Source organism: Adiantum capillus-veneris, chromosome 28 (assembly GCF_014529385.1).
Source record: "Adiantum capillus-veneris isolate H3 chromosome 28, ASM1452938v2, whole genome shotgun sequence".
In the NCBI taxonomy this organism is placed as follows: Eukaryota; Viridiplantae; Streptophyta; class Polypodiopsida; order Polypodiales; family Pteridaceae; genus Adiantum; species Adiantum capillus-veneris.
Genome location: NC_140958.1, coordinates 94,023,604 through 94,046,330, shown reverse-complemented (window position 1 = coordinate 94,046,330; position 22,727 = coordinate 94,023,604). Strand labels below are relative to the sequence as shown.

General features: G+C 47.9%; 1 long non-coding RNA gene across 4 annotated transcripts in view; it reads right to left on the bottom strand.

Annotated features, from left to right (window-relative positions):
• Positions 1 to 2,219: 2,219 nt before the first annotated feature.
• The window catches only part of LOC147420901 (uncharacterized), a 40,243-nt gene continuing 19,735 nt past the window's right edge, over positions 2,220 to 22,727 (bottom strand). Inside the window, exons 2-4 of one of the 4 annotated variants that reach the window (XR_015187024.1) lie at positions 2,932 to 3,959; positions 2,769 to 2,853; positions 2,220 to 2,680 (exon numbers count right to left, since the gene is read on the bottom strand). This is a non-coding gene — a long non-coding RNA (uncharacterized LOC147420901). Of the gene's footprint in view, positions 3,960 to 22,727 lie in introns of all 4 variants that reach the window. The other 3 variants (XR_015187022.1, XR_015187023.1, XR_015187021.1) reach the window with 3 other exon arrangements.

Here is a 22,727-nt window from a genome sequence, read left to right as displayed (position 1 = left end):
AATATCACCTTCATCCTTGGATTATCGTTTAAGTTGTATACCAATTTTTTTGACCCTTTCAAGAATGTCGTCCACTTGACATTTGTCGCTTTAATGTTTCTTAATGTGTTGATACAGGCTAAAATCATGTAGCATGTTTTTAATGTCATGCGGAATACTAAGTCAGGCTTGCCTCTGACTAGACTAATCATTTGCTTGAGAACCTTTCACATGTAGCCGATGGACGGTGCCTCTCTTGGTTCTGGGAATATAGGATAGTTCAACCAGAACATGTGCGCTGATTGAAGCCTTTCAAAATCTTCCCATTTTCTTCTTTTGAGAATCCGGCAAAAGGTTGCGTCCACCTGTAGATAGGTCTGTGCATAGGAGTTCATGGTGGCCACCTGTTTGTTCTCTGTCATGAACTTTTCCTTCCAGTCAAGCCTTACTACCTTGATCTTCTGTGCATCCCATTCTGAAAAGTCTAATCCTTCATAACTTTCCTCACTGTCGGGCTCTAGCGACGGCATCAACTTGATCTGTTTGGCCCTAACTAACTTCAACAATGAAAGTCCTGGTTGCCTGATTGGTTCCTTCAAATCATCTAGTGTAATAAAACTCATGAGCTCAAAATCAAAAAGCTTGTGCTCCTAGAGGAGATTCCTGGCACTACCCTTCGAGTTGCTGCACAATGGCTCTTTGACAGATGCTCATACATCAAAGGAATATGGAGTTGATATAGCAAGCTATTTAGTCTTTCCTAATCCCGCTTTTAAAAATGCCACCAATGGAGTAGCCCTGATGTGTGGTACCATGTGTTGCCTAAGCCCTTGCTGCCTCAATGTTCACCTTGCTCTACCCATTAGCTAGTGCAAGGTTTGCTAATATTCCTACTCGTCCACTCAAGCAGGTAGCAATTGATATTTTGCAAGGAGAAGAAGAAAAAAATGGAAGCTAGAATGGTAGAGCGGGAGAGAGAGAGAGAGAGAGAGAGAGAGAGAGAGAGACGCTGCTAGAGAGCTCTCAACATTGCATAGTAGTTTAAACTCTTGCGCAAACAATAAAACTGTGCCTAGACGGCTGTGTACCATGAGTGCCTCACAATGAATGCAAACAAGAAATTCTCGTGAAAGGAATTCTGGAGTTTGGCATTGTTTGCAACAAAGCACACTTTCAATCAAAACCTATTCATCCATAGTGTGTGTGTGTGTGTGTGTGTTCTCATATAAACCTGTGTATGTATTTATGTATATGCGTGTTTGTGATATACAGACACACACACGCACACGTACGTATATATGTATATATGTGTGTGTGTGTGTGTGTGTGTGTGTGTGTGGGCACCCGCGTATGTATATCACAAACACACATATACATAGATACATACACAACTTTATATGAATATGTGTGTGTGTGTGTGTAAAGTTGTGTATGTACACACGCGTGCGCGCGCACGCACATACACCCCACACACACACACAGACATATACATACGCCCGTTTGTCCAAGAGCACATGGGTACACGTGTGCAGGAGAGAGAGACCGTTATACACTAGAAGAAAGCAATAGAATATTTTCCTTACCCACAACTGAAACACACACAGATAGGTAACAACAGACAGGACATACCTATTCGCAGAAAGTAGTTCTGCTTCAAGGCGCTTGGTGGGTGGGTCCCTTAACAGCTTCCATAATTAAAAAGGGGGAGAAGAGAGAGAGAGAGAGAGAGAGAGAGAGAGAGAGAGAGAGGGGTTGTGAGTCGTGACTGAAAACAGCGACTACTATTTTTTCTATGGCTGTGATTGGCCTGGAAGGAAACCAGAAGAACAACTGATGATAGCGGGCACAAATTTCAATCGTATTCTTCTCGACTTCAGAAAGGTGAGGCCAACAAAGCAAGACACAAGCAGAGTGTTGACTGATAGGTAGCTTACCAGACATGTTACAAAGCTCAAACATTAAAAAATACCCAACTGGAGGTGTGCGGTTGCAAAAGTGAGACAGAGAAAGGTAGCATAGACACCCGTCAGTTACTTGGGTGGACTCCAAAGGATGTTGCAAGTTGGAAGCCCATCAGCTATGGGTTATGGGTGAGAGCTGCCACCATAGATGGTGTCTGGAGAAGTTGCTTTCTCCCATATAACTTTGAGTTGCATGCCTTCGCACGAATGTGAATTAAGCGGCACGCTTTCAATCTCTCTCTTGCTTGTGTTTGCCACCACCAAAGGGATAAGGGTCGGCCTGTGATGAAGCAGTGGCAAAACTTGCATATAGACACATTGGCAGAGTGCTTGGGTGAGTCTTCTCAGTGTAGCAGCAAGGAGGGCTTCGGTTGAGGCCGAGTATTCTCCAGCCATCCCTACTAATCTCTGAGAAAGCAACCCTGCAACAACGGGGGGCTGCATGACAAGACGTTTCATATGCATCCTCTCATAACCAGATTCATTTGGGAGTTATCTTGAACCTCCATTGTTAGGGGAATTGCTGCCATGCAAAAGGTAGGGAAAGAAGACTTCAGTACGCATGTCTGGCAATGAGGAGCATGGGAAGCTCCTGGACACCCAAAAAATTAGATTCTTGCTGCTTCTAATTGTGTGCTTGCTGCATTGGCACAACGCCATGGCTACAAAGTAGCCGGTTGGCCAGCAAGGAAAGACACGCTGCTGTGACTGAATGTAGGCAGCTGGAGGACTTGGCTGGCCTTCCAATTGACACATGCAAACACTAGTCAGAAAGAGAGAAAAGAACTTAAGACTTGTCGGAGAGAGAGAATAGAAGCAGCCCGGCACCTGTTTAATCAGACTATTGGCCGGCAAGCAAAAACACTTGCGGCTGAATAAAGCCACTTGAAGGTCTTGGCTGGCCTTCCACTTGCTACATGCAGACACTTATTAGAAAAAGCACCTCCTATTAGCAGTTTGTGGCACCTACCATGTGTGATGTGGCACCTACCACGTTTTCATCTCCCACAACTTCACGGTGGTTGGGGCTGTTCTGTGGCTATGCCCGAGCCCCCGCTTTAAGTGAGGCAGTGAATCAAGTCACGTGCCCATAACTTGCCATACTTGAACACCATATACACCATAATTGAATGGAATAAACTAAGAGTGAAAGGAGGTAGAGAAGATGTTGGAGTTGGCGGCCCTAAACTACCACCGTCAGCGTTCCCAACCCTATTTGTTTATATAATCAGAAGCTTTGTACACTAGGTGTCCAAAAGATCGGTGTCCTAAAGATCTAACTCTCGGTGTGCAAATGCTCTCCATATGCAACTTCATAGTGTATACGATTGCAATATGCCAGATGATTGAATGGCAGAAGTCTTAATTCCAGCCTATGGGACCACCAAAGGGTAAGTAAAACATTGAATGGAACCAAATATATATGTAGTCTAGTCACCTGTGGTTGTAAACACAAGTACCTGTGAAAGTGAAATTCAAGACTTCACCTGTAAAGTGAAAGAGAGGGGAGAAGAGGACAACACAGAATGGCCCTTGACACGACCGTGACAGCCCCACTTATCCATCTTTGTTCATACCTATTAACCCTAATAATGCAGTAAAAACAACCCTATTTTGTCCATCTTTTCGGCGTGGCAAAGTGAAATTTTAAACATGGGCACATGCGACTTGTCCTATACTAATTTCCTGTGAAGTTTAACAACTTTTAGAGTGACGAAACCTGGGTAAAACGCAAAATAGCGTTTCAGCCCTCTATTTTGCTGATAATTTTCACAGCAATTCAAGCACATAATCAATTCCCACATCATTGTACATAATCATATGCAAGACCCGTAAAGAAGGACAGGTTACATTACGATCAGAAAATCAGTTTTTATAGAATTTTCAGCTGTAAAAAGTTAAAACAGCTCACTACATTGAATGGGAGTGCAATGACTGCCATGACCTAGGGGAGCTTCATGGCTGCATAAACCTACAAAATCGGTAAAAACCAGTCCCCCAAATCAGCACCCTTGCTTCCTGCATGATGACATGTCAGGTAAGTAAGTCTCCTCCTACAAACGTGTCCCACTTTCCACTTAATGAAGCCTTTAAACACTTGGACAACTGACTTTTTGATGTCAAGGACAAGTATTGTCCTCTCATTATACTTGTCCTCTCATTAACCCATTTCCCACTCAACTTTAAAAGTGACCTTGTCGTGAAATTTTAAAGGTTTCACACTTCATAAATTGATGCACACTGCTCAGTTTTCATTGCTAACTGAACTTGGCACAAGCCAGGCACAAGACCCACTCGTCCTAGCTTCTTTCACATTGGCCATGCAATATCCTGGGCCATTGTCCACAGCTCGTCTTCACAAGCTTCAGAAGTAAAATAAAGAAAATAAAACAAAATAAAAATAAGAGAAGCCAAAATCACCTCCTAGTGACATACCCCGCTCTTGAAAATTTGCAAGCGACCGCAATTGCATGCCACAATGAATGAAAAACTCGGTAGTGTGGACAGCCAACATCTATTCGTGTCATCGCAAGTATCACAATCAAGCAAGACACATATGCTATCGAGTAATAATTGTCACAACAATTCTTTGTGCCCACTTGGGTGCTGTCAGAGTGCGCAGCGGAAGCAGAGAGGGAAGAGACAATGAACACGCAAGAAAACACAAGAGAGAGACAGATGGGGAAAGCTGGCAAGCTCAATAACTCCAGATGGCAAGAATCTACAAAGGAATGAAAGAAACAGCAAGTGGGGCAATCCTATATGTATAGGAATGAGCAAGCCCGGTCGGTCAGACCCAAAAACCCCACGACTTGCCTAAAATAACCCACGCTGGTGTAAATGAATGACGTGGACGTAAAGTGGCATGAAGCCCAGTGACAATGCCTAATGTGTGACAGAGTCCCATATTGGGAGGTGCAATGGGCGGCCAACCCACAACCAAGGGCCTGTGCAAGTGGAGTGATACAAAGAGAAGCATCTAGAGGTGACAAAACCTCTAACACCCCCCCTCAGCAACAGATGCCGAAAGAAGCTGCCGATAGAAAGATGCCAATAGAAAATGCCCATGTCCGGACAAATCTGAAGAAGAAGACAGAAATAAGCGCCAGCTCAAGAAATGACAAACCGCCCAGTGCCAAGTGATGAAGATCAAAGTGAGGGTCACACTAATCAAGTCGCATGAAGAAGCCGTACAAAATGGCCGAGAAACGGTACAAGTCGTGGAAAAGGACATACAAGGGAATGTGGAAGAGCGAGAAGGACGAAGAGTGAGATGGAATGTCCTCATCACTGAATCTGGGTCCGTCTGCAAGCAACCGTGCTCATCTAAGACAGCCCGAAGTGTCGTGCTAAGAGGTCTCTCTCTATGAGTGGCAAAAAATGATGCAATCATCTTGTCACCCAAGGCAATCCAGCGTGCAGCCTTCGAGTGACTCGAAAACTCTCCTCACCTCTCCTGAATCAAGCGGATCTCCTCCAGGATCTCCGCCTGGCGCCCCGCTAAGAACTCGTCACCCGGATAAAACTGTAACAATCGCTGTGTGCTGGTCTAAGGGGCTAGTAAAGATCTCCATCTCTGCTCAAGGTCTTTGCGGCTGGACATGGTCCTCTTCCTACACAATGCACTAGACTGACGGATACAATCAGCTAGGAAATTCGACTGGAAATCCTCCATCTGTGCGCGCTGAGAGGTCGGGTCAGCATGCCATATCCGTGAGATCTCCTCTGTCAAATCCGCATCAGAAAGTATCCTATCTGGGATCCTGCAACCCCTCCTCTCAGCAAGAGGCCTCTGGAAAGCTATCAAAATAGAAGCAGGATAATGATCAGACATAGAGGTACCACCCCAAATGCATGTAGAACCTCCAAGAGAGGAAGCCCACTGGCCTCAATAGAATCTATCCAATCTCTCTAACAATGTGCCACTCTGTCTCTGTGAACCCCAAGAGAACTGCAAGGAATGAGGCAATCGGGCAAAAGACGGAATGTGCCAGGCATCTACCGCGTGAATATGCAACAAGAATCTCTCCCAAGCAGTCTGCTCTGATGCTGCAATCAAAGTGAGTATCGGAGGCTGATCAGCTGCCTGAAAGTCCTCTGCTGACTCAATGTTGTTGAAATCCCCTCCAACAATCCAAGAGTCAACCACTGGTAGAGCAGAAGTCAATTGCGTCCAAAATGCAGATCTGGCACGCACAGTGGTCAGGGCATAAATACATAGGAAGCCAATGATTGAATCTCCAATCCGCAATGAAACATACATGGCCCTGCCATGGATCAAAATGCCATGCGAAATGATAGAGCTGACATAGCGTGCACTCACAGATAAGCATACACCACAACTATTCTCATGCTCCCCAATGGCAAGCGACCAAAAAGTCCGAGAGCCAGCAAATGTCCAAAAGGCAGTGCTAACTTGTGCTCCTGAAGCATCAAAATATCAACCGGCTTGCTGACAGCAGCACGAAGCTCCATGCCAACCCTGGCCTGTCTCTTCCTTGTAAACCTAGCTGACCTCAATCCATTTACATTCCATGATAGCACATGCAAAGCAGAAAAAGGTAAACAACGCTGTATCCACAACAAAAAATTTGAAATATCCACAAGGCTGATACATATATATATCCAGGCTGTGATCATCCATGACTATCATAACCACAAGGCTGATACATATATCTATCCACATAGTCATTTAAGTACTCCACATAGTCAACATCTCTGTCTCTTTGAGGATGAGCCCCCAGAGTCATCTTTGCGAGGAAGACAGAGTATCTTCTTCCCAACCACAAAATAGCGAACATCTGCAAGCCACTGACTAATCGCTTTCTGCTCAAAGTGCATTTCCTGTGCGGCATTTTTGACACCCCAAATCCTCATGGAGGAAGGCATAGAAAAATCGTCCCGCAAGTACAACACAATGAGCAAACAAAAGCAACACTCTCTGTCAAGCCACTCTAAGGCCGCACAGCACTGCGGAAATATCTGTGACAAATGAGCAGCAGCTGCTGCATCCCCCAACCAATCCAACAACTCTAGTAGAGTGACAGCATAGACAAAATCTAACACACGTCCCTCTGACCAAGTCTCCTTACCCGTAAAAGGATCTCATAGGGCCTGTCTTACCACCCACCAACTGACAAGAAGAGCTGCTCCGCTTGGGTCTCTGCACCATGTAAACTCTGATCATGAAGGGGCCAAGCTCAGGGCTGCTGTTCTCAGCTCTGTCCACATCCCACTCTGGAGGACAAAAGCTGAGAAAATCTCTAGAAACACGAGGATGGGTAGGGGGTCTGGGGACAGGAGGGGGCGGCAAAAGCACAAGCTGTAGGGAAGAAGCACTAGCTGGGGCCTCCGCAGGCGGTGGAGGTGGAGGGGGAGGCACAACATCCACCTGCATGTCAACTGGTAAAAGAGCTGGAGCCTGGCTGCCCTGAGGAGCAGATGCTGCTGGTAGTGGCAGGAACTCGCTGTGGTCACTGAGCTGAGGTCTAGCCACTGCTCTCTGCTGCTGGACAGGAAGCAGCGTAGCATGTACAGAAGAGACCTCTGGAGATGCACTCCTAGCCTGAGAGACCGGGGGAACAGGAGAATCGTGACGATCTCGCCGCTGAAAAATATGCTTGCGCCCAGGCCTGCGCCATCCATCAGTGCCCTGGTCAGTCGGAACAGTCTGCCGATGAATGGTCTCTGTCGTTTGGATGCTGCTGGGGTCTCTCCTGCTGATGATGGGTGGTCGCTGCTCTCTGTCGCTGAGCAGGCTAAGTGGGACACGCTCGAGCCAGATGACTCATCTCGTGGCATCTGAGACAGTGGCCGGGTTTTCCGGTAACCACCAGCCTCTGGGTAAAATGGTACTCTCCTCTACCTGTGATAAGGATCGTCTCCGGGATCTCTGATGAGCCAAAGAGCTGAACACGTGGTGGTCCTCCTGAAGTACGTACGGATCCAGGAACCACAACTCCAAAATCTGAAGCTAAGGCCTGAATGAAATCCTCCTGTACAAACTGTCGCAATAGAGAGGGGAATGACAAAGTCAAGGGATACCGCCGAGCAATCTGCCGGGACTCGAACTCGTCCTCAGTGAACTGCGGGTACCACTGCATCATGTAGAAGGCTCTACCTACAGAAACAATGGGTACACACGAACAAAGCACAGTAACTGAGGCCTGGTCCCATAACTGAGCCATGAAGATGCCTCGACTGAGGCATGTGACCTCCACAACTCTACCCTGGTGAGTCCCGAGAGCAGTCTGAAGAAAGTCTCTGAGAGAAGCTCTGGAGAGAGGCGCCACTGACACAGCCGACAACTGCTCGCTCTCGTAAGAAAGTGGTGGCTACATCCACTCTATCCATGATCTGATCGGGAACCACAAACCGGCGAACAGGTGGTGGGGGAGTCTCCTGGTGGAGACTCAATACCGGTGTAGAAACCATACCGCTAATTGGATCCAGAGGAGACAGAGAAGGTGGATGTAAGCAAGTGCTGAGGTAGAAAACTCGGAGCAAAAGTGTCGTGTATCCAAACAAGGGGGAAACTCTGTCTCAACCAACAGGCTAAGTGCTGGAAGAATCACGGAGGGCTCTGTGAGAAACTTCCACAGAAAGGTAGCCGGAAGAGGACGAGAAAAAGCCGATGTGAGGATGGTGAAGTGGCCAAGACGAGAGAGGGCACACAGCTGGCAGTAGGCAGCAGCTTTGCGGCCAGCACAGAGGGCAAAAAAGCACAGAGCTGAACGCAGGTGCAAGACTTGCACGTGCAAGAAAGGTGCCCTGCTGCTACAGGGTACAGCACGCTGCAGTAGGGTACAATAGGACTCAGCAGCAACTGTTGTACGGGTGCAGCAGCTAGTGCAGTACAGGCATAGCAGGGTACAGTACAGCGCAGCAGAGCTGACACTGTTAGGGTTCGCGGCAGCAGCAGGAGCCGAGACAGGTGGGGTGCGCGTCAGAGCAGGCTCTCTCTCTCTCCCCCCCTCTACGTGTGGGTGAGACTGAAAGCAGAGACAGGCAGATACCTCTATCTAGCTATTTGCTACTTTCCCCCGAGTACATCAGTTTATGCATCACCCAGAGGACAGTCCCCTTTCTCTATTTTGGATGATGACATATGGGAGTTCTCTAGGGACGGTGACATTATCATCCTAGGGGACTTCAATGCTAGGACTGCCCATCACCAAGCAGTGTTTTATGATACTTCAGAGGAGATGCTAAGAGAGCTGGATGTTGTAGAGACGGGCCTTTCCAGACTATCACACGATGTGGAATATACTGAGTATGGGTGACACCTGATAGACACGAGCACTGCACATGGATTGGCCATCTTGAACGGCCTACAGAGATTTCCTGCTTTGGGAGGTTTTACATGCTTCCCACACAGACATGGAGCCAACACAGTGGACTATGTCATGGCACAGCCGAATCTCATCTCTAGTATCCAGGATCTCACAGTTGAGCCCAGACCGATCGGGGTGGCAGTGGATCATGCTCTGGTGTCGATGACCATCTCCTTCCAATTCAGTGTAGCACATAGGCCACCAGTAGCAGCCCCTACTCGCTACATATTCACACGGGAGACGGATTCTGTATACATGGACGGAATCTACAGACGCCTATGCACTGAGGACCCGGGGCGACCTCTGGATGATCTAACTACTATACTGACATAGACATTACATGAGGCAGCAGCAGAAGCATACCCACACACCCAGCCTGAGCAGAGCCGCGATCAGGGAGCATGCCTCAGAAAAGCTGGTACGATGAGGAGTGCCGCCAGACTAGAGCCAGACTTCAGAGGGAGGTGTTGTTGGGGGACGTTGTGAACGGGATGAAAACACACACAGCGCCTCTATAACTACCCGACACACACTCTTGGGAAGATACACACACACTATGGGGCACCACTCGGCTTACACAACACACCTGGCCGAAACAGGGAACACACCTCTGGAGTGAGAGGAGAGAGACTATCCACTTGCCCACTCCACACAGACACACACACACACACACACACACCCAAAAAACTCAGCTCAAAAGAGGAGAATTTCTGATGTTTAGATACAAATGAGCTTGGGCCAACACCAATGGGGCAAATAGCTCACACATTATGGGTAAAATAAGCCAGATACAATCACAAACTAGAGCAGAAACTTCGCTCATAGGAGAAACTTACACAGAAAAACAGCAGGAAAAGAGTGAGGAATTTGGCAAAATGGACAGCGCCATCGCGTCCGGAACGGCCCAAAACCCCAGTCTACAATGTCAAAGTGCTCAAATCCGACCTCGGATGAGCAGTTTAGGGCCAAAACAGGCTCCAAAATGAGCAAAAACACAGCTGCGGCTGTTCCTCCTCTCTTCTCCACGTTTTTTTCTGGTCTTCTCTCTATTTTTTCAGTTCCCACACTTAGCTTTATTACTTGGGCACCCTTGGTGTCACGAGGACGTGGCAGTTATTAACCATGTCACAGAGATGTGGCAACTGCTAACCTTGGTTGTTGGTTTCTTTCCAATGGGGTTTATTTTATTTATTTTGAGACCCTCTTTTTGAAGTAGCAAACGGTCGGACATTGTATGGCCAATGTGAACGGTAGATTCACCCGCAGACGGGAAGTGGTCGGCACTGGAATTCGTATGGTAAGAGGATGTCTAGGCTCAGAGCAAGATCATAGAGGTCCCCCCGTCGCACTTAGCAAGTTGGTGGATACTAGGAAGTGAACTCAATTAAGGCGTAAAGTCAAGGTGGGACTACCAACCAAAAGTATCCGACAGTTGGGCCACATTGCATTTTTGGATGCGGTCCCAATGAGGATAGATGGTCAGAAGACCAGTGGGAGCCCAACGAAAGCATCTCCTAAAATTTAGGGAACTGCTATTTTGGGCCACGAAATGTGTTCGCGTCATTACCTTCGGTATGACTAGGGGAACACTTTACAACTCTACCGCGAAGTCAACTGACGCACCAGTTGAGATATTTTTAGCAGGGAAAGCCCAAACTCGGAAACTGGGCGACGTGTCAGCTTGTGAGCGATTCTGCCACTCTGGGAGGCAAAAACGAGCTGCATATCAACAAAGGGGGCGCCATTTTCAGCCACAGGCGGATTGCAACAGGTACAGAAGCTATGGAATGCTTACCTTGCCCTCTATGCACAGTATGGTGACGGGAGTGATGCCCCGCACGCTACATACTGCTCTCTTTCTCCCCTACGTGCAGTTATGTGATGCCCCACAAGAGGGCTACTCATTTGACTGATGTACAGTTGTGTGGGTTCATGCTTTTGTGCTGAGGCAAGAGCCTCCTTGAGCAGGAACAGGGGTAGCTAACTGCTGCTCCAAAGCAGGCACTGGTGAGGGTCATAACCTCACCGTACAGGTGCAAAATCAGCGTTGTGTATGCGCTGTAATTTGACTGTTTTTCAGCCATACGGACGCCAGGATCATTGGGAATCGTGCCCCACTGGCAAAGGACAGTTAGGGGACTGTTTGGGGCTGAAAACAGGGCAAAAACCAGTAAATGCAGCGTGCTGAATTTACTGTTTTTGGACAGGAATCAGAGGGTATACGACAGTGCAAGCGAGTTCCAGCAGGGGAATTGGTTTCGCGCAAGTTTTGGGGCTGTTATGCTGCCGAAATTTGGCCTAATCAAATGGTATCTAGGTGGATACACGTGAAGGATTCCCAGGACCTTACCTTGTAATTTACCCTCCTAAAGAATAAAGAAATACAGAAAGGGGCGCCAATTTTGGGGCCTACAGGTTGTCGGCGTCTGCTCGGAGCATTCTAGCTTCCGAGCCGTGTGTGTGATGAAGTGTTAATTCTCGTTACAGGTCTCCTTTGCAAAGTGCTCTGTGTGTGTGTTTAAGTAAAGATTTTCGGGTGAAAGCCAACGCCTACCACCCTACGGGCCGGTTTCATGGTTCCATCGCTGGGATATCAATCACTTTTTCCTCAAAGAGTGAGCCTGGATTGTTCAGGGTAAAGACACACAATGCAAGAACGCGGGGATTACACTATGGCCGACAAGGGGAAGGGAATTATGGAAGAGGGTTCCTCTCCAAAGGACAGGCAGGAGATTCCTATGGTTTTTGAGATTGGCGAGAGCTCACGGCCACGTCAGTCTGTACCTCCTGTCAACGTGAATGTCCCTCCAGTAGTACAGGGCTTTATGACAGGGCAACTTGAGGATGATGCGTTTAAGACTCAGTTAGTTGCCGCGGTGAATGTCTTTTCGCAGCTGGTGCAGAATCCGAGGTTTATGGAATTCTTGCAAGCGCCACCAGTGCAACATCAAAATAGGCAACCTACGCCGCGTACGGAGCTTGTTGAAGCTCAAGCCCAGGTACTTCATGAGGCGCAGGAGGAAAGGGAACACTCGCATGTTGCGGAGTCGGGGGCTCCAAAGCAGGTTCCTCCCGTGCTTGAACAGGTGGCTAGAACGCCTATTCCACAGGTTATGCCAGTTCAGCCCGCCACCTTTCAGAGCCAGCATGCTGTCTTGAATGGACAGGAAGCTGGATACCAGGCTATGCACTCAGTTTTTCCACCACCCACGGTACATCCTGGGTATTTCGGGGGTGGATCAGTGTTCCAAAGTATGGCTGGTTATGCGTCTGGAAGTCAGCCGTACATGCCAAGAACAGTGTTTGGGGGTATGCAAGGCATCATGCCAAACCCCATGTATGGTACTATCGGCATGCAGCAAGGTTTCCACGGCAACCAGGGCCAGTTTGGGGTGCCACAGGGTCATTTTGGCATGGCTGGTTTTTCTGGACAGCAGCCAGATATCGCACCTCTGACGCAAAATGTGAATGGCCAACACGTGCCGATCATGCCTAGTACAGTGCCCATGTTGCAGACCATTCCGTATGACAATTTGGGGGCACTAGAGAAGCCGAAGGCTTACAAAGAGGGTGGTGCAGCAGTAAAGTTCAGTACCTTCAGTGGTTTCGAGGACAAGACAAAGGCACTCACTTTCCTCCAGCAGTTTGATACAGCTTATGCGGGAGGGAATTTTACAGAGGCCTCGAAGGTCAGGAAAGCTGCCACTTTCTTAAAGGACAATGTGCTTACATGGTGGACGACATTGTTAATGCAAGGACAGGCACCCGCCACTTGGGTTTACTTCAAGCAAATGTTTGCATCTGCTTGGCTATCAAATGAATTTGAAGCCGATGTCTTGACAGATTGGCACCAGCTTACGGCAGCTTCGTGCAAGAGCTTGCTGGAGTACAATAGGAGGTTTTGTAAAGCATTACTCTCAGTGACCTCCTACAGATTTGTGCCATTGACAAAGCAGATAGAGAAGTATTGTTGTGGGCTGCCTAAAGGGCTTCGCGATTACTGTACAAAGAATAGAGTGGCTACCCTTACTCAGCTTATGGAAGTTGCGAACACTGGTCTTGCCCTGTTGAAAGGAGAGGACAGTGGATTTCCGAGCAGTGATAAAGGAGGGCAGCAAAAGAAAAATTCAGCGAAGAAGCCCTTTGTGAAGACGGCTCCTGATGCGTCACAGGGCTCAGAACAGGCCACCAAAGACAAGGATTCAGCTGGGACTTCTGGAGCGCAGGCAAAGAAACAAAAAAGGAAGCCTTTTGTGCGCAAGTCGCTCGAGGAAAAGAAGGTCCTAATGGCTGAGAACAAATGCTTTATATGCGAGCAGCCTGGTCATATTTCTATCAATTGTCCACAAAGGAAAAGGCCAGCTGACTCAGAGGATAAAGAAGACCAGAAAGGCAAGAAGCCTAAACCCACGGCAGGTTTAGTGCCAGACATGGTGGGTGACAGGCCCAGCACAGATGCCAGTGAGCTATGCAGGGCATGGGGTAAAGTTAGGGATCAGACGGCACTCATCTTCTTTGATCCAGGTGCCAAAGCCAACTTTATCTCACCAGAGTTAGCTATGAAGCTCGGCATCAAAGCTGAAGAGATGGGGTACACAGCAGAGGCAGGGTTGGCATGTCCTGGCCACTCAGAGTGTGTTACTCCTATCATTGGAAAACTGCGTCTGCATATTCAGTCGTATGTGGACACTGAAGAGTTTTACATCATGCCGCTGGAAGGTTGTGACGCCTTGTTGGGGATCCCGTGGATGTTCCGAGTGCATGGAGTCTTGGATGCCTACAACAAAAAGATCACTGTACAGCATAGGGGCAAAACTCACATCTTGGATGTAAAGCTTAAAGGAGAGTCAGTCCCTATTGTATCTGCTTCTGCTATCACTTCTGTAATAAAGAATCATCTTTCTGCGTACTTGATTTTTGCACGTGATGTCTCAGATAGTGATCAGTCAAATTTATCTGTGTTAGATAAAGAAAGGTCAACATTTTTGCAAAAGTTTAGTGACTGTTTTTCTGATTCATTACCGTCGCAATTGCCGCCAGAGAGACCTGAGGACCATCGGATAGATTTGGTGCCAGGGTGTAGCCCACCAAATAGACCTCCCTACAGGGTTAGTGCGGCGCAGCAGAAAGAGATTATGGGCCAGGTTGAGGAGTTATTAGAGAAGGGGCTGATTCAGCCTAGTTCTTCACCCTTTTGCTCCCCAGTGCTCCTAGTGCAGAAGAAGGATGGCTCATGGCGCATGTGTATTCATTACCGTGCGTTGAATAAGAATACCATCAAGAATAGGTTCCCTATTCCTCGCATTGATGATATTCTCGATCGTTTAGAGGGTGCTGCAATTTTCAGCAGGATAGACCTGAAGAGTGGGTACCATCAGATTCGTATAAGCCCAGAGGATGTGCACAAGACTGCGTTTAGAACGACATTTGGTCTTTATGAGTTTCTAGTGATGCCGTTTGGGCTAACAAATGCTCCTGCCACGTTCAACAGAATGATGGACCGGATTTTCCGCTCGCATCAACAGTTTGTTGGAACATTCTTTGATGACATGATTGTGTATTCGAAGAATGAAGAGGAGCATAGGCGTCACTTGACCATTGTGTTCGAAGAGCTGCGCAGTCACAGGTTACTTGTCAATCCTAAGAAAAGTGAATTCTTCCTTGAAGAGATCCACTTTCTGGGCCACATAGTCTCAAAGGATGGTGTTAGAATGGATCCCGCAAAGGTCGAAGCTATCAAGACATGGCCAGACTTGAAGACTGTGCACGATGTCAGAAGCTTCTTGGGATTGTGTTCCTACTATAGAAGGTTTATCAGAAATTTTGCAGAGATAGCATCGCCTCTTCACGTATTGCAAAAGAAAGAGGTCACTTTCAGATGGACCCAAAAAGAGATTTCAGCTTTTAGTCTCTTAAAGGAAAAGTTGACTTCAGATCCAGTTATTGTTTTGCCAGATCTCAGGAAGTCATTTGTGGTCCAGTGTGATGCGTGTGGCAGTAGCATCGGAGCAGTGCTAATGCAAGATGGACGGGTAGTAGCATATGAAAGCCGAATTTTGCAAGGGCCAGAGAGGACTATGCAAGTCTATGAGAAAGAACTCTTGGCCGTGATTCATGCGCTTTCTAGCTGGAAGCACTACCTCTTAGGTGCTGATTTTGTTGTCCAAACAGATCATCAGACCTTGCGATACTTCTTGACACAGTCAAAGTTATCCGAAAAGCATATGCGATGGGCAAACATTCTTTCCATGTTCCACTTCCAGATTATGCATGTGGAAGGCAAGAAGAATGTTGTGGCTGATGCGTTATCAAGAAAGCCACAAATTTCAGCTGTGTCAATTCCTTATCATCATGAGTTAGATGACATGAAGGAACAGTATACTGCTGATGAAGATTTTGCAAGGATCTTTGAACAGTTACAAGAGGGGCAACATCACGAGCACTACCTCCTCAGAGACGGTTTTATGATGATGCATGGCAGACTTTGTGTCACTAGGCCACTGCGACATAAGGTCATGGAAGAGAGTCATGTCCCACCGTATGCAGGGCATCGTGGCATTGATGCAACAGTTAAAGCGGTAGAGACGTTCTTCTATTGGCCTACCTTGAGGAGAGATGTGGATGCCTTTGTGCGAGCATGCATAGTTTGCCAAAAGGTCAAGTTTGACAGGCAAAAGGCACCAGGGTTGTTACAACCACTGCCGATTCCGGATAAGCCATGGGAAAGCATTGCTATGGACTTTATCTTTGATCTTCCAAGGACGCCAACAGGGAATGATGGTATATGGACCATTATCTGCAGGTTCAGCAAGCAGCCCCATTTTATCCCTGTCAGGAAGAAGATAAAATCTGATCAGATGGCACGCTTGTTCATGTACAATGTGTTTAAGTACCATGGTATGCCACAATCGATTATCAGTGATCGTGATCCTCGCATGACCAGTTTGTTCTGGAGAGGATTGTTTGAGAACATGGGTACTACGCTCAAGTTCTCGTCTTCGTTTCATCCACAAACTGATGGACAGTCAGAAGAGGCCAATTCTACTGTCTTAGATCTGTTGAAATGCTATGTGTCAGATAATAAGGGCAAGTGGGAACAGTATTTGCCTATGCTTGAGTATGCGTACAATAATACGGTGCATTCGTCCACTGGCAAAGCACCTTTTGAAATTGTTGAAGGCGGCAAAAAGGTTCCTCCCATTTTGCACACAAAGGACAAGATCTTTGAGGCAGATCGATATGTTGAGAACATGGATGAGATGTATAAGAAGATTAAAGTTGCCTTGGAGAAGACTCAGGCAAAACAGAAAAAGGCTGCTGATCGTCACCGTCGTGAATTGCTACTATCACCTGGTGATTGGGTTCTCTTAAGGTTCGAAAAGGCAAGATTAAAGAAGATGAAGGGCAAGGAACGGCTGTTTCCTAAGCTCAACATGCGTTACTATGGGCCTTTTCAAGTGCTTGACAAGATCAACGATGTGGCTTACAGGCTGAAATTGCCTGATGCATGGAAGATTCATAATGCGTTTCACGTGAGTCTTCTAAGACCCTTCGTGGGTGATGTGCCAGAAGATATGCCAGTTGAGGATCAGCCAGAAGTTGAGGAACTTGATGAGATCCTGGTACCTGAGCAAGTTTTGGCACATAAGGACAGAAAAGTTAAAGGACAAGTTGCAAGACGCTATTTGGTGAAGTTCAAGAACTATCCGCCTATGGATGCAAAGTGGATGGAAGAGCATGAACTGTCAGAGTCACCAAATGTATTGCAGCTTTACCTTGAAGCCTTTGGGTTACAGCCTACTTATGCCCCAACCCAACGTGTGCAAAGGAGGGGTAATGATAGAGCTAGTACATCGAATGTACATATGAATTCAGTGCCATAGATAGAAATGGCAAAAGTATGAAGGCCTCATTAAGTCATTTGTATCTATGTATGTTACGACCTTTCTTGCGGATACATGCGATGATAAAAGAGTGTTGATAGCACAAGATCATCAATGGCGTGTATTTATGGTATGCAATCGAGGACGTTTGTGATTTCAAGAGGGGGGTATGTCACGAGGACGTGGCAGTTATTAACCATGTCACAGAGATGTGGCAACTGCTAACCTTGGTTGTTGGTTTCTTTCCAATGGGGTTTATTTTATTTGTTTAAGATCCTCTTTTTGAAGTAGCAAACGGTCGGACATTGTATGGCCAATGTGAACGGTAGATTCACCCGCAGACGGGAAGTGGTCGGCACTGGAATTCGTATGGTAAGAGGATGTCTAGGCTCAGAGCAAGATCATATAGGTCCCCCCGTCGCACTTAGCAAGTTGGTGGATACTAGGAAGTGAACTCAATTAAGGCGTAAAGTCAAGGTGGGACTACCAACAAAAAGTATCCGACAGTTGGGCCACATTGCACTTTTGGATGCGGTCCCAATGAGGATAGATGGTCAGAAGACCAGTGGGAGCCCAACGGAAGCATCTCCTAAAATTTAGGGAACTGCTATTTTGGGCCGTGAAATGTGTTCGCGTCATTACCTCCGGTATGACTAGGGGAACATTTTACAACTCTGCCGCGAAGTCAACTGGGCAACCGGTCAGGATATTTTTAAGCGGCGAGCCCGAAACGGGCAAATGCTTGTAAATGCGCCAAGTGTCAACTTTTCATGCACTTGCCTCTTGCAGAAAAATGGGCGCTGATTTTTATGCTGGGAGAGGCCTCATTTCAGCTTTTGTCACAGGTTCAGAGCTATGGAGTGCTTTCTTTTCCTCTCATGTACAGTGTGGTGCTAGGAGTGATGCCCTGCACACTACACACTGCTCTCTCTCTCCCCTACGTGCAGTTATGTGATGCCCCACAAGAGGGCTACTCATTTGACTGATGTACAGTTGTGTGGGTTCATGCTTTTGTGCTGAGGCAAGAGCCTCCTTGAGCAGGAACAGGGGTAGCTAACTGCTGCTCCAAAGCAGGCACTGGTGAGGGTCATAACCTCACCGTACAGGTGCAAAATCAGCGCTGTGTATGCGCTGTAATTTGACTGTTTTTCAGCCATACGGACGCCAGGACCCTTGGGAATCGTGCCCCACTGGCAGAGGACAGTTAGGGGACTGTTTGGGGCTGAAAACAGGGCAAAAACCAGTAAATACAGCGTGCTGAATTTACTGTTTGTGGACAGGAATCAGAGGGTATACGACAGTGCAAGCGAGTTCCAGCAGGGGAATTGGTTTCGCGCAAGTTTTGGGGCTGTTATGCTGCCGAAATTTGGCCAAATCAAATGGTATCTAGGTGGATACACGTGAAGGATTCCCAGGACCTTACCTTGTAAATTATCCTCCTAAAGAATAAAGAAATACCGAAAGGGGCGCCAATTTTGGGGCCTACAGGTTGTCGGCGTCTGCTCGGAGCATTCTAGCTTCCGAGCCGTGTGTGTATTCAAGTGTTAACTCCCGTCGCAGGTTCTCTTTGCAAAGTGCTGTGTGTGTGTGTGTGTATAAAGTAAAGAATTTCGGGTGAAAGCCAACGCCTACCGCCCTACGGGCTGGTTTCAGACGCCACTAGATGCCATCTGACGCACCTGCTGACCTCACGTCGTCGGTCCGCGGATAGCTTCCTCGAGAAGTTTTACGCGCTATAAACTCCTCATTATTGTAGAAAAACATAGTAGTACTGGAAATAGTGAAAATCGATGCACTATGTACACCCTGTCCTACCTGTACACATGTGGGCCCCACGTAACCACCTGGCTATGGAAATTGGGTAATCCTTTATTCGATGCACCATGCATGTGTATGTACATATGCGCAATCCCTTGCTCAAAAAAACTCTTGACAACGTCACTCACAGACAGTCACAGATTGACTTCCGACGCCTTGTGCGGCGGAAGAAGAGGGCTTTTTTGGCTCGACTTGAGCAGGATCTATATCAGCTATTCTTGAGTCAGGACTCGCGTGAGGCGTGGCGGCTCTTTCATGAGCAGTCCCCCCCCCCCCCCCCCCTGCTATTTCCTCCACAGAGACCTGGGGGCAGTACGCATCATCTTTGTACACAGTACCTGGACAGCCGCCCCTCCCCAACCCCCCCGATCCATGCCCACACGCATGTGTCTTTTTCACCGATGAGATGGTGAAGAAAGCTATTGACAGGATGAAGACTGGGAGAGCATATGATCATGATGGCCTAGTCGTTGAGCATTTCATGCATGCCAAAGACCTACTAGCAGAGCTTCTAGCAGTTATGTTTAACAAGGCCATGTGTGAGGGCCTACCAGACTCCTGGAGCCTATCTACGATCGTACCTATCTTCAAATCAGGAGACCCCATGGAGCCTGGGAATTATCGCACTATTATGATTGGGCACACACTGGCACGGTTGTATGCATCCATTCTGGAGCAACAGCTGAGTAGATGGGCAGAGAGGGAAGGGATACGTGCAACTGGGCAGGCAGGATTCAGGAGAGGCTTCTCTACTCTTGACCATATCCTAACACTCGGGGCCATCATCGAAGAAGGCAAATCTCATGGGAGACGGATCTATTGTAGCTTTGTGGACTTCCGCAAAGCTTTCGACACGGTACCCAGAGCTAGACTGATGCGCAGACTATAGGAAATGGGAGTACCCACAGAACTCATTTGGGGGATCATGGCATTGTACAGATCAGTAGTAGGGCATGTACGCACCGCGGAGGGACTTTCTACACCGGTTCACTCCACTATTGGGGTGAAGCAGGGCTGCCCACTCTCTCCTACTCTTTTCGGTATGTATGTGGATGAGGTTTCTGACTACATTGACAGTGATGGGGATAAAGGTGCTCAGTTGGCAGGGACATGGATTCCACTTTTGTTATATGCTGATGACATAGTGTTGATCTCCGAATCCCCAGAAGGAATGCAACGTCAATTGGATGCTTTGCATACGTTTGCCCACGAAAGTGGTTTGTCTGTCAACCTGGGTAAAACCAAGGTTATGGTGTTTAATACCACCCCACAGTGGATCAGGAGGTCAGCACCTACATTCACATACAGCTAGGAGACTGTGGAGTACACAGACGCTTACACTTACCTTGGAGTGGTTTTTAGCGGACCTGCATTCTCACTCAGAAGAGCAGCAGAGACCAGACTTACTAGAGCCCACGCAGCATTGGGTAGATTGGAGAGGATGTGTTCGCAGGTTCAGTTTCAGGAGCCCCGGATGAAGCTCTGGCTCTTTGACACCTTGGTGGCTTCAGCATTGCTCTATGGAACCGAGATATGGGGACCTTCACTGGATCACCACGGGAGGCCAGGTCGCTCAGACGGATGGGGAACATGGAGAAACCTCTCGTCTCTATGATCTCGCGGCTCATTAGAGCCAAGGCATCAGTACCACGGGCCATTATCCGAGCAGAGCTAGCGGCCCCCCCACTTGTCGTGGAGGCGCTCACCAGATCAGTCTCCTTCATAAACCGCACATGGGCACTTCCTAGAGACAGATATGCTCGCATAGCACTTGAATCCTCTCGACAGCTAGCCATACAAGGAGATACAACATGCTGGTATGGGGAGATGACATCATGGTTTCAGGCACATGGGTTCAGCATAGACAGGCTGCCACCATTCCAGTACTCATTGGATGCACCATCTCTCACTCTTACACAGTCAAAGATCACCAAGCTCATCCGCCAAGACCTGACCCAGCTAGACACCAGGAGGACATGGATACAACCAGCATAGGAATTGGGCACGGAGATGGCTTTCTACAGAGACCACCTCCTCCAGCTTACGGAAGATGGTTTTGTGGCGAGACCCAGATACATGGATACCCACTTGTCTCATGGGATACGATGTGCTATTGGCTAGTTACGCACATCTTCTCACCAGTTGCGGATTGAGACTGGGAGATACAGCGGAGTACCAGCAGAGGACAGGACATGCCCCTTGTGTAACATGGAACCTGAGACAGAGCTACACTATACATGCCGCTGCCTTGTCTACTACGAGATACGAGGCCGCTTCCATTGCTTGTTCAGAGAGGGTTTTGGACCACTCTCAAGAGTCATGGGATACGAAGATCAGAGATGTCTGGGTTTGTTCTTGCTCGAGCTGCGCAGACACAGAGATAGCCTAATGAATGGCGAGGCTAGCCAGTCTCAAAGACGGATCACAGACTTCTTCAGAGCAGACACGGGATAGCCGCAAGAGCCACTCCCACAGCAGAGCTCCCCCCAGTCTCACACCAGAGGCACACTGATTGACCGAGCGATTGAACTGGGGAAATCCAGGCGCCCGCGACTGCGAAGAACTACACAACATCGACGAAGGCTACGACAGAAAATTCGGAGCACGCTGGCCAGGCATACACGACGCCCGGTCAGACTACTAACCATGGAGGAAATTGATGAGATTCGCCAACAACCGATGCTAGATCTCTTGTGATTCAGCTATCCCAACAAGCCGCCCATTATTCTGCTTAATTTTTGCTTGACTCACATCGAACAACTTAGGACCCCATAGTATATATCTTTGTTTTGTACTGTTGTTAGGTTATTTTGTTACTTTGACTTTGTATCAGATCCACCACTTTGTAACTTTCGGGTCTCATAGGTCATTGTGGCCTTTTGAAGACGTTAATATAACATTTCATTTCGTTTCATTTCTCTCTAGGATGTGTTCGCAGGTTCAGTTTCAGGAACCCCGGACGAAGCTATGGCTCTTTGACACCTTGGTGGCTTCAGCATCGCTCTATAAAACCAAGATATGGGGACCTTCACTGGATCACCACGGGAGGTCGGGTCGCTCAGACGGATGGGGGAACATGGAGAAACCTCTCGTCTCTATGATCTCGCGGCTCATTAGAGCCAAGGCATCAGTACCACGGGCCATTATCCGAGCAGAGCTAGCGGCCCCCCCACTTGTGGTGGAGGCGCTCACCATATCAGTCTCCTTCATAAACCGCACACGAGAACTTCCTAGAGACAGATATGCTCGCATAGCACTTGAATCCTCTCAACAGCTAGCCATACAAGGAGATACAACATGCTGGCATGGAGAGATGACATCATGGTTTCAGGCACATGGGTTCAACATAGACAGGCTGCCACCATTCCATTACTCATTGGATGCACCATCTCTCATTCTAACACAGTCAGAGATCACCAAGCTCATCCGCCAAGACCTGACCAAGCTAGACACCAGGAGGACATGGATACAACCAGCTCAGGAATTGGGCACGAAGATGGCTTTCTACAGAGACAACCTTCTCCAGCTTACGGAAGATGGTTTTGTGGCGAGACCTAGATACATGGATACCCACTTGTCTCATGGGATACGATGTGCTATTGGCCAGTTACGCACATCTTCTCACCAGTTGCGGATTGAGATTGGGAGATACAGCGGAGTACCATCAGAGGACAGGACATGCCCCTTCTGTAACATGGAACCTGAGACAGAGCTACACTATACATGCCGCTGCCCCGTCTACTACGAGATAC